General features: G+C 52.5%; 1 protein-coding gene across 2 annotated transcripts in view; it reads right to left on the bottom strand.

Annotated features, from left to right (window-relative positions):
• The window catches only part of TNK1 (tyrosine kinase non receptor 1), a 53001-nt gene extending 46047 nt beyond the window's left edge, over positions 1–6954 (bottom strand). For both annotated transcript variants that reach the window (XM_088465662.1, XM_088465663.1), the window contains exon 1: positions 6827–6954. The gene's annotated coding sequence lies outside the window, so the exon portion shown is untranslated. The remainder of the gene's footprint in view (positions 1–6826) is intronic.
• Between the last annotated feature and the right edge of the window lie 5919 nt (positions 6955–12873).

Raw genomic sequence — 12873 nt, 5'->3', positions numbered from 1 at the left:
GTATTGTGCTCTCACACTCAGTGTTATAGGGACACACGGCCTCAGTATTGTGCACTCACACTCAGTGTTAAAAGGACACACACCCTCAGTATTGTGCACTCACACTCAGTGTTATAGGGACACACGGCCTCAGTATTGTGCTCTCACACTCAGTGATATAGGGACACACACCCTCAGTATTGTGCTCTCACACTCAGTGTTATAGGGACACACGGCCTCAGTATTGTGCTCTCACACTCAGTGATATAGGGACACACACCCTCAGTATTGTGCTCTCACACTCAGTGTTATAGGGACACACACCCTCAGTATTGTGCTCTCACACTCAGTGTTATAGGGACACACACCCTCAGTATTGTGCTCTCACACTCAGTGTTATAGGGGCACACGGCCTCAGTATTGTGCTCTCACACTCAGTGTTATAGGGACACACACCCTCAGTATTGTGCTCTCACACTCAGTGTTATAGGGACACACACCCTCAGTATTGTGCTCTCACACTCAGTGTTATAGGGACACACGGCCTCAGTATTGTGCTCTCACACTCAGTGTTATAGGGACACACGGCCTCAGTATTGTGCTCTCACACTCAGTGTTATAGGGACACACACCCTCAGTATTGTGCTCTCACACTCAGTGTTATAGGGACACACACCCTCAGTATTGTGCTCTCACACTCAGTGTTATAGGGACACACGGCCTCAGTATTGTGCACTCACACTCAGTGTTAAAAGGACACACACCCTCAGTATTGTGCACTCACACTCAGTGTTATAGGGACACACGGCCTCAGTATTGTGCTCTCACACTCAGTGATATAGGGACACACACCCTCAGTATTGTGCTCTCACACTCAGTGTTATAGGGACACACACCCTCAGTATTGTGCTCTCACACTCAGTGTTATAGGGACACACAGCCTCAGTATTGTGCACTCACACTCAGTGTTATAGGGACACACACCCTCAGTATTGTGCTCTCACACTCAGTGTTATAGGGACACACGGCCTCAGTATTGTGCACTCACACTCAGTGTTATAGGGACACACACCCTCAGTATTGTGCTCTCACACTCAGTGTTATAGGGACATACACCCTCAGTATTGTGCACTCACACTCAGTGTTATAGGGACACACGGCCTCAGTATTGTGCTCTCACACTCAGTGATATAGGGACACACACCCTCAGTATTGTGCTCTCACACTCAGTGTTATAGGGACACACACCCTCAGTATTGTGCTCTCACACTCAGTGTTATAGGGACACACGGCCTCAGTATTGTGCACTCACACTCAGTGTTATAGGGACACACACCCTCAGTATTGTGCTCTCACACTCAGTGTTATAGGGACACACGGCCTCAGTATTGTGCACTCACACTCAGTGTTATAGGGACACACACCCTCAGTATTGTGCTCTCACACTCAGTGTTATAGGGACACACACCCTCAGTATTGTGCTCTCACACTCAGTGTTATAGGGACACACACCCTCAGTATTGTGCTCTCACACTCAGTGTTATAGGGACACACGGCCTCAGTATTGTGCACTCACACTCAGTGTTATAGGGACACACACCCTCAGTATTGTGCTCTCACACTCAGTGTTATAGGGACACACGGCCTCAGTATTGTGCTCTCACACTCAGTGATATAGGGACACACACCCTCAGTATTGTGCTCTCACACTCAGTGTTATAGGGACACACACCCTCAGTATTGTGCTCTCACACTCAGTGTTATAGGGACACACGGCCTCAGTATTGTGCACTCACACTCAGTGTTATAGGGACACACACCCTCAGTATTGTGCTCTCACACTCAGTGTTATAGGGACACACGGCCTCAGTATTGTGCACTCACACTCAGTGTTATAGGGACACACACCCTCAGTATTGTGCTCTCACACTCAGTGTTATAGGGACATACACCCTCAGTATTGTGCTCTCACACTCAGTGTTATAGGGACACACACCCTCAGTATTGTGCTCTCACACTCAGTGTTATAGGGACACACGGCCTCAGTATTGTGCACTCACACTCAGTGTTAAAAGGACACACACCCTCAGTATTGTGCACTCACACTCAGTGTTATAGGGACACACGGCCTCAGTATTGTGCTCTCACACTCAGTGATATAGGGACACACACCCTCAGTATTGTGCTCTCACACTCAGTGTTATAGGGACACACGGCCTCAGTATTGTGCTCTCACACTCAGTGATATAGGGACACACACCCTCAGTATTGTGCTCTCACACTCAGTGTTATAGGGACACACACCCTCAGTATTGTGCTCTCACACTCAGTGTTATAGGGACACACGGCCTCAGTATTGTGCACTCACACTCAGTGTTATAGGGACACACACCCTCAGTATTGTGCTCTCACACTCAGTGTTATAGGGACACACGGCCTCAGTATTGTGCTCTCACACTCAGTGTTATAGGGACACACACCCTCAGTATTGTGCTCTCACACTCAGTGTTATAGGGACACACACCCTCAGTATTGTGCTCTCACACTCAGTGTTATAGGGACACACGGCCTCAGTATTGTGCTCTCACACTCAGTGTTATAGGGACACACGGCCTCAGTATTGTGCTCTCACACTCAGTGTTATAGGGACACACACCCTCAGTATTGTGCTCTCACACTCAGTGTTATAGGGACACACACCCTCAGTATTGTGCTCTCACACTCAGTGTTATAGGGACACACGGCCTCAGTATTGTGCTCTCACACTCAGTGTTATAGGGACACACGGCCTCAGTATTGTGCTCTCACACTCAGTGATATAGGGACACACACCCTCAGTATTGTGCTCTCACACTCAGTGTTATAGGGACACACACCCTCAGTATTGTGCTCTCACACTCAGTGTTATAGGGACACACAGCCTCAGTATTGTGCACTCACACTCAGTGTTATAGGGACACACACCCTCAGTATTGTGCTCTCACACTCAGTGTTATAGGGACACACGGCCTCAGTATTGTGCACTCACACTCAGTGTTATAGGGACACACACCCTCATTATTGTGCTCTCACACTCAGTGTTATAGGGACATACACCCTCAGTATTGTGCACTCACACTCAGTGTTATAGGGACACACGGCCTCAGTATTGTGCTCTCACACTCAGTGATATAGGGACACACACCCTCAGTATTGTGCTCTCACACTCAGTGTTATAGGGACACACACCCTCAGTATTGTGCTCTCACACTCAGTGTTATAGGGACACACGGCCTCAGTATTGTGCACTCACACTCAGTGTTATAGGGACACACACCCTCAGTATTGTGCTCTCACACTCAGTGTTATAGGGACATACACCCTCAGTATTGTGCACTCACACTCAGTGTTATAGGGACACACACAGCCTCAGTATTGTGCACTCACACTCAGTGTTATAGGGACACACACCCTCAGTATTGTGCTCTCACACTCAGTGTTATAGGGACACACGGCCTCAGTATTGTGCACTCACACTCAGTGTTATAGGGACACACACCCTCAGTATTGTGCTCTCACACTCAGTGTTATAGGGACACATGGACCCAGTTAGCTCTGTGACACACACTGAACATTCCATGCATACAATAGAAGGAAGAGGTGCGAGGCACATTAACATAATGAGGTACTGCAGGTGAATCCCCCCAAGCACCAGCACAATACAGCTCCCACATCATATAACCGTTTCCAGCGTTCTCCCCTCTGCTCAGTACTGGTCACTGAGGGGCAGACACTATATATATATAAAACTCTTTGTTGCTGAAATCCTCCACAATCTGCATTAATGAAGTCTCCCCCCATGTGATAAGATCTCTGCAGTGGTCTCTGTATTCACAATCAGCGGAGCGGTCCCCATAGGGGCTAGGACTGCAATATGGACAAATGTAACATCCGTGCGGCTCAGCCCCAGTACCTGTATCTGCCTAGTTATGCAAGAGCGTGTCAGGGAGGGTGTGAGAGCAGCACCTAGGAGCCATACTGCCCACCCTCCCGATTTGGTCGTGAGCCTCCCACGAGCTGCCGACCCCTCCTGCCGCCCCCCAAAAAAATCCCCCCCAGCTGTGATGCGATTCAAACTGAATTGTGTAATTTTGGCCCCGCCCCCCTACTTCACATTGCCAGGATTACCAAAATGATGCAATTGCGTGGCCACGCCCCCTGCTCCGCACACAACCGCCATTCACACAACCTGATTTTGCTGAGGCAGCCAGAATCTCGGCATCTCTGCTATAAGCGTGGCAGTAAAGTGGGCGTGTATTGCTTGCTACATCTGAGAGGCGTGTCATACATGTGATAGGTGTGTACTGCTACATCTGAGTGGCGTGTCATATATGTGATAGGTGTGTACTGCTACATCTGAGAGGCATGTCATACATGTGATGGGCGTGTACTGCTACATCTGAGAGGCATGTCACATATGTGATGGGCCTGTACTGCTACTTCTGAGAGGCGTGTCATACATGTGGTAGGCATGTACTGCTACTTCTGAGAGGCGTGTCATACATGTGGTAGGCATGTACTGCTACTTCTGAGAGGCGTGTCATACATGTGGTAGGCATGTACTGCTACTTCTGAGAGGCGTGTCATACATGTGGTAGGCATGTACTGCTACTTCTGAGAGGCGTGTCATACATGTGGTAGGCATGTACTGCTACTTCTGAGAGGCGTGTCATACATGTGGTAGGCATGTACTGCTACTTCTGAGAGGCGTGTCATAAACCTGACTTACATTCAAATGTAAATGAGCACCAAAGCAGTTTGTAAGATCCATGTGATGATGAAAACAAACTGATACATTACAGACAATACATGTAACCATAGGGATCATTGTGCCGGGGAGATTGCTGTTATGTCAGGGAGTCGGGGAGATTTCTGCTATGTCAGGGAGATGGGGAGATTGCTGCTATGTCAGGGAGTCGGGGAGAATGCTGCTATGTCAGGGAGTCGGGGAGAATGCTGCTATGTCAGGGAGATGGGGAGATTGCTGCTATGTCAGGGAGTCGGGGAGATTTCTGCTATGTCAGGGAGTCGGGGAGATTTCTGCTATGTCAGGGAGTCGGGGAGATTTCTGCTATGTCAGGGAGTCAGGGAGATTACTGCTATGTCAGGGAGTCAGGGAGAATGCTGCTATGTCAGGGAGTCATGGAGATTACTGCTATGTCAGGGAGTCAGGGAGATTGCTGCTATGTCAGGGAGTCAGGGAGAATGCTGCTATGTCAGGGAGACGGGGAGATTTCTGCTATGTCAGGGAGATGGGGAGATTGCTGCTATGTCAGGGAGACGGGGAGATTTCTGCTATGTCAGGGAGACGGGGAGATTTCTGCTGTGTCAGGGAGACGGGGAGATTGCTGCTGTGTCAGGGAGACAGGGAGATTGCTGCTGTGTCAGGGAGACAGGGAGATTGCTGCTGTGTCAGGGAGTCAGGGAGATTGCTGCTATGTCAGGGAGTCAGGGAGAATGCTGCTATGTCAGGGAGTCAGGGAGAATGCTGCTATGTCAGGGAGACGGGGAGATTTCTGCTATGTCAGGGAGATGGGGAGATTTCTGCTGTGTCAGGGAGTCAGGGAGATTGCTGCTATGTCAGGGAGACGGGGAGATTGCTGCTGTGTCAGGGAGACGGGGAGATTGCTGCTGTGTCTGGGAGTCGGGGAGATTGCTGCTATGTCAGGGAGTCGGGGAGATTGCTGATATGTCAGGGAGTCGGGGAGATTGCTGATATGTCAGGGAGTCGGGGAGATTGCTGATATGTCAGGGAGTCGGGGAGATTGCTGATATGTCAGGGAGTCGGGGAGATTGCTGCTATGTCAGGGAGTCGGGGAGATTGCTGATATGTCAGGGAGTCGGGGAGATTGCTGATATGTCAGGGAGTCGGGGAGATTGCTGATATGTCAGGGAGTCGGGGAGATTGCTGATATGTCAGGGAGTCGGGGAGATTGCTGATATGTCAGGGAGTCGGGGAGATTGCTGATATGTCAGGGAGTCGGGGAGATTGCTGATATGTCAGGGAGTCTCGCTGACAATCAGGGAGAGTTGGAAGTATGGTCTATAGGTAACGCCATATATTGGGGCCTACATGTAAGGTGGCTGCGCTGCAGCTCTGCTTGGTCCCATCCCGGAAGTAAAGTGAGCAGAAAAGCAAATACACTGTGTGGGGATGGGCGCCATCGGAGCCGGAGGCCCTGCATAAATATTTGGATAAGTACATTTACAATGAGCATTGGTAATAAATGTGCCCCTATGGGAGTGTGTACTACAACCCCCAGCAAGTCGCAGTTATGCAGCTTTTTTTATAAAGTCCTGACAATATGTAAATGCTAATAATCGGGACTATAATATGCGTGTGTGTGTGCAGAGGGATACACAACGTTATATAGACACTACAACTCCCATCCGGATACATAATATTACACAAATGTTGTACACAACACACAGGAGGCAGCATGATTGCTGGAACCCCACAGGGCCCACCCACAGAGGTCAGAGGGGGATTCTGGGGACGCCGACGCTGCCCTGACATGATCATGTGACCAAACACTGGAAATTGTGTATGCGACAATTGTAGCAAAAGTTACAAACATGCAGCGAAACCGCATCCAGAACCGTCACCACAGATGCAGCAAGTAACAATAGTATCAAAGTTCCCTCAGGCAGATTCTACTGACATCCAGCAATGGCCGAGTGACCACACACAGGTCAGCAAAGGGGACCCCTCCTCCCATTACAGCAGCTCACAGAGTAATATATAAATAAATGTGTATGTGTGTATGTGTGTATATATATTATATCTCAAACATCTGAGTCACTGTACCTGGGGATTTTTCTCCTCCTTCCACTTTCTCCAACAATCAATCAACTTTTCCAAAGTCACCGCCTGTCTCTTTCCCGGAGATCAATGTCTCTGCCCCTCTCCCAGGCTGCGCTCTCTCGGTATCTGTCTCTCGGTATCTGTGCCCCTGGACTCACTCTCTGTTTGTTTAGTTACCTGAGTTCAGTACCTGTCCCTCCCTGAAATGTGACACCGGCCCCAGCCCCCGGCCAGATTACTGTACACGGACAATTCCCATATTCACACTGCTGCCAGCCAGACTAGATTGTAAGCTTCTGGATAGAGACTCTCTTTCATGAGATTTATTAATTCACTTTCGTGCCAGGCGCCTGTACTGTGCACATTATCCCCTCTCCTGCCAGGCGCCTGCACTGTGCACATTATCCCCTCTCCTGCCAGGCGCCTGTACTGTGCACATTATCCCCTCTCCTGCCAGGCACAGTACTGTGCACATTATCCCCTCTCCTGCCAGGTGCCTGTACTGTGCACATTATCCCCTCTCCTGCCAGGCACCAGTACTGTGCACATTATCCCCTCTCCTGCCAGGCGCCTGTACTGTGCACATTATCCCCTCTCCTGCCAGGCACCAGTACTGTGCACATTATCCCCTCTCCTGCCAGGCGCCTGTACTGTGCACATTATCCCCTCTCCTGCCAGGCGCCTGTACTGTGCACATTATCCCCTCTCCTGCCAGGCACAGTACTGTGCACATTATCCCCTCTCCTGCCAGGTGCCTGTACTGTGCACATTATCCCCTCTCCTGCCAGGCACCAGTACTGTGCACATTATCCCCTCTCCTGCCAGGCGCCTGTACTGTGCACATTATCCCCTCTCCTGCCAGGCACCAGTACTGTGCACATTATCCCCTCTCCTGCCAGGCGCCTGTACTGTGCACATTATCCCCTCTCCTGCCAGGCGCCTGTACTGTGCACATTATCCCCTCTCCTGCCAGGCACAGTACTGTGCACATTATCCCCTCTCCTGCCAGGTGCCTGTACTGTGCACATTATCCCCTCTCCTGCCAGGCACCAGTACTGTGCACATTATCCCCTCTCCTGCCAGGCGCCTGTACTGTGCACATTATCCCCTCTCCTGCCAGGCACCAGTACTGTGCACATTATCCCCTCTCCTGCCAGGCGCCTGTACTGTGCACATTATCCCCTCTCCTGCCAGGCGCCTGTACTGTGCACATTATCCCCTCTCCTGCCAGGCACAGTACTGTGCACATTATCCCCTCTCCTGCCAGGTGCCTGTACTGTGCACATTATCCCCTCTCCTGCCAGGCACCAGTACTGTGCACATTATCCCCTCTCCTGCCAGGCGCCTGTACTGTGCACATTATCCCCTCTCCTGCCAGGCACCAGTACTGTGCACATTATCCCCTCTCCTGCCAGGTGCCTGTACTGTGCACATTATCCCCTCTCCTGCCAGGCACAAGTACTGTGCACATTATCCCCTCTCCTGCCAGGTGCCTGTACTGTGCACATTATCCCCTCTCCTGCCAGGCACCAGTACTGTGCACATTATCCCCTCTCCTGCCAGGTGCCTGTACTGTGCACATTATCCCCTCTCCTGCCAGGCGCCTGCACTGTGCACATTATCCCCTCTCCTGCCAGGCACCAGTACTGTGCACATTATCCCCTCTCCTGCCAGGCGCCTGTACTGTGCACATTATCCCCTCTCCTGCCAGGCGCCTGTACTGTGCACATTATCCCCTCTCCTGCCAGGCACAGTACTGTGCACATTATCCCCTCTCCTGCCAGGTGCCTGTACTGTGCACATTATCCCCTCTCCTGCCAGGCACAGTACTGTGCACATTATCCCCTCTCCTGCCAGGTACCAGTACTGTGCACATTATCCCCTCTCCTGCCAGGTGCCTGTACTGTGCACATTATCCCCTCTCCTGCCAGGCACAAGTACTGTGCACATTATCCCCTCTTCTGCCAGGCACCAGTACTGTGCACATTATCCCCTCTCCTGCCAGGCGCCTGTACTGTGCACATTATCCCCTCTCCTGCCAGGCGCCTGTACTGTGCACATTATCCCCTCTCCTGCCAGGTGCCTGTACTGTGCACATTATCCCCTCTCCTGCCAGGCACAGTACTGTGCACATTATCCCCTCTCCTGCCAGGCACAAGTACTGTGCACATTATCCCCTCTTCTGCCAGGCACCAGTACTGTGCACATTATCCCCTCTCCTGCCAGGTACCAGTACTGTGCACATTATCCCCTCTCCTGCCAGGTGCCTGTACTGTGCACATTATCCCCTCTCCTGCCAGGCACAAGTACTGTGCACATTATCCCCTCTTCTGCCAGGCACCAGTACTGTGCACATTATCCCCTCTCCTGCCAGGCGCCTGTACTGTGCACATTATCCCCTCTCCTGCCAGGCGCCTGTACTGTGCACATTATCCCCTCTCCTGCCAGGTGCCTGTACTGTGCACATTATCCCCTCTCCTGCCAGGCACAGTACTGTGCACATTATCCCCTCTCCTGCCAGGCACAAGTACTGTGCACATTATCCCCTCTTCTGCCAGGCACCAGTACTGTGCACATTATCCCCTCTCCTGCCAGGCACCTGCACTGTGCACATTATCCCCTCTCCTGCCAGGCACCAGTACTGTGCACATTATCCCCTCTCCTGCCAGGCGCCTGTACTGTGCACATTATCCCCTCTCCTGCCAGGTGCCTGTACTGTGCACATTATCCCCTCTCCTGCCAGGCACAGTACTGTGCACATTATCCCCTCTCCTGCCAGGCACAAGTACTGTGCACATTATCCCCTCTTCTGTCAGGCACCAGTACTGTGCACATTATCCCCTCTCCTGCCAGGCGCCTGTACTGTGCACATTATCCCCTCTCCTGCCAGGCACCAGTACTGTGCACATTATCCCCTCTCCTGCCAGGCACCAGTACTGTGCACATTATCCCCTCTCCTGCCAGGTGCCAGTACTGTGCACATTATCCCCTCTCCTGCCAGGCACCAGTACTGTGCACATTATCCCCTCTCCTGCCAGGCGCCTGTACTGTGCACATTATCCCCTCTCCTGCCAGGCACCAGTACTGTGCACATTATCCCCTCTCCTGCCAGGCACCAGTACTGTGCACATTATCCCCTCTCCTGCCAAGCGCCTGTACTGTGCACATTATCCCCTCTCCTGCCAGGCACCAGTACTGTGCACATTATCCCCTCTCCAGCCAGGTGCCTGTACTGTGCACATTATCCCCTCTCCTGCCAGGCACCAGTACTGTGCACATTATCCCCTCTCCTGCCAGGTGCCTGTACTGTGCACATTATCCCCTCTCCTGCCAGGTACAGTACTGTGCACATTATCCCCTCTCCTGCCAGGCACAGTACTGTGCACATTATCCCCTCTCCTGCCAGGCACCTGCACTGTGCACATTATCCCCTCTCCTGCCAGGCACCAGTACTGTGCACATTATCCCCTCTCCTGCCAGGCGCCTGTACTGTGCACATTATCCCCTCTCCTGCCAGGCACCAGTACTGTGCACATTATCCCCTCTCCTGCCAGGTGCCTTTACTGTGCACATTATCCCCTCTCCTGCCAGGCACAGTACTGTGCACATTATCCCTTCTCCTGCCAGGTACAGTACTGTGCACATTATCCCCTCTCCTGCAAGGCACAGTACTGTGCACATTATCCCCTCTCCTGCCAGGCACCAGTACTGTGCACATTATCCCCTCTCCTGCCAGGTGCCTGTACTGTGCACATTATCCCCTCTCCTGCCAAGCACCAGTACTGTGCACATTATCCCCTCTCCTGCCAGGTACAGTACTGTGCACATTATCCCCTCTCCTGCCAGGCACAGTACTGGGCACATTATCCCCTCTCCTGCCAGGCACCAGTACTGTGCACATTATCCCCTCTCCTGCCAGGTGCCTGTACTGTGCACATTATCCCCTCTCCTGCCAGGTGCCTGTACTGTGCACATTATCCCCTCTCCTGCCAGGCACCAGTACTGTGCACATTATCCCCTCTCCTGCCAGGTGCCTGTACTGTGCACATTATCCCCTCTCCTGCCAGGCACAGTACTGTGCACATTATCCCCTCTCCTGCCAGGTACAGTACTGTGCACATTATCCCCTCTCCTGCCAGGCACAGTACTGTGCACATTATCCCCTCTCCTGCCAGGTGCCTGTACTGTGCAAATTATCCCCTCTCCTGCCAGGTACAGTACTGTGCACATTATCCCCTCTCCTGCCAGGCACAGTACTGTGCACATTATCCCCTCTCCTGCCAGGCACCAGAACTGTGCACATTATCCCCTCTCCTGCCAGGCGCCTGTACTGTGCACATTATCCCCTCTCCTGCCAGGCACCAGTAATGTGCACATTATCCCCTCTCCTGCCAGGTGCCTGTACAGTGCACATTATCCCCTCTCCTGCCAGGCACCAGTACTGTGCAGTGTGCACATTATCCCCTCTCCTGCCAGGTGCCTGTACTGTGCACATTATCCCCTCTCCTGCCAGGTACAGTACTGTGCACATTATCCCCTCTCCTGCCAGGCACAGTACTGTGCACATTATCCCCTCTCCTGCCAGGCACCTGCACTGTGCACATTATCCTCTCTCCTGCCAGGCACAGTACTGTGCACATTATCCCCTCTCCTGCCAGGTGCCTGTACTGTGCACATTATCCCCTCTCCTGCCAGGCACAGTACTGTGCACATTATCCCCTCTCCTGCCAGGCACAGTACTGTGCACATTATCCCCTCTCCTGCCAGGCACAGTACTGTGCACATTATCCCCTCTCCTGCCAGGCGCCTGTGCTGTGCACATTATCCCCTCTCCTGCCAGGTGCCTGTGCTGTGCACATTATCCCCTCTCCTGCCAGGTGCTTGTACTGTGCACATTATCCCCTCTCCTGCCAGGTGCCTGTACTGTGCACATTATCCCCTCTCCTGCCAGGTACAGTACTGTGCACATTATCCCCTCTCCTGCCAGGCACAGTACTGTGCACATTATCCCCTCTCCTGCCAGGCACCTGCACTGTGCACATTATCCCCTCTCCTGCCAGGCACCAGTACTGTGCACATTATCCCCTCTCCTGCCAGGTGCCTGTACTGTGCACATTATCCCCTCTCCTGCCAGGTACAGTACTGTGCACATTATCCCCTCTCCTGCCAGGCACAGTACTGTGCACATTTGCCCCTCTCCTGCCAGGCACCAGTACTGTGCACATTATCCCCTCTCCTGCCAGGCGCCTGTACTGTGCACATTATCCCCTCTCCTGCCAGGCACCAGTACTGTGCACATTATCCCCTCTCCTGCCAGGTGGCTGTACTGTGCACATTATCCCCTCTCCTGCCAGGTACAGTACTGTGCACATTATCCCCTCTCCTGCCAGGCACAGTACTGTGCACATTATCCCCTCTCCTGCCAGGCACCTGCACTGTGCACATTATCCCCTCTCCTGCCAGGCACCAGTACTGTGCACATTATCCCCTCACCTGCCAGGTGCCTGTACTGTGCACATTATCCCCTCTCCTGCCAGGCACAGTACTGTGCACATTATCCCCTCTCCTGCCAGGTACAGTACTGTGCACATTATCCCCTCTCCTGCCAGGCACAGTACTGTGCACATTATCCCCTCTCCTGCAAGGCACCAGTACTGTGCACATTATCCCCTCTCCTGCCAGGCGCCAGTACTGTGCACATTATCCCCTGTCCTGCCAGGTGCTTGTACTGTGCACATTATCCCCTCTCCTGCCAGGTGCCTGTACTGTGCACATTATCCCCTCTCCTGCCAGGCACCAGTACTGTGCACATTATCCCCTCTCCTGCCAGGTGCCTGTACTGTGCACATTATCCCCTCTCCTGCCAGGCGCCTGTACTGTGCACATTATCCCCTCTCCTGCCAGGCACCAGTACTGTGCACATTATCCCCTCTCCTGTCAGGCACCAGTACTGTGCACATTATCCCCTGTCCTGCCAGGTGCTTGTACTGTGCACATTATCCCCTCTCCTGCCAGGTGCCTGTACTGTGCACATTATCCCCTCTCCTGCC

Source organism: Taudactylus pleione, unplaced genomic scaffold (genome assembly GCF_031769625.1).
Source record: "Taudactylus pleione unplaced genomic scaffold, aTauple2 ptg002128l, whole genome shotgun sequence".
NCBI lineage: Eukaryota > Metazoa > Chordata > Amphibia > Anura > Myobatrachidae > Taudactylus > Taudactylus pleione.
This window is presented reverse-complemented; position numbering and strand designations above follow the sequence as displayed.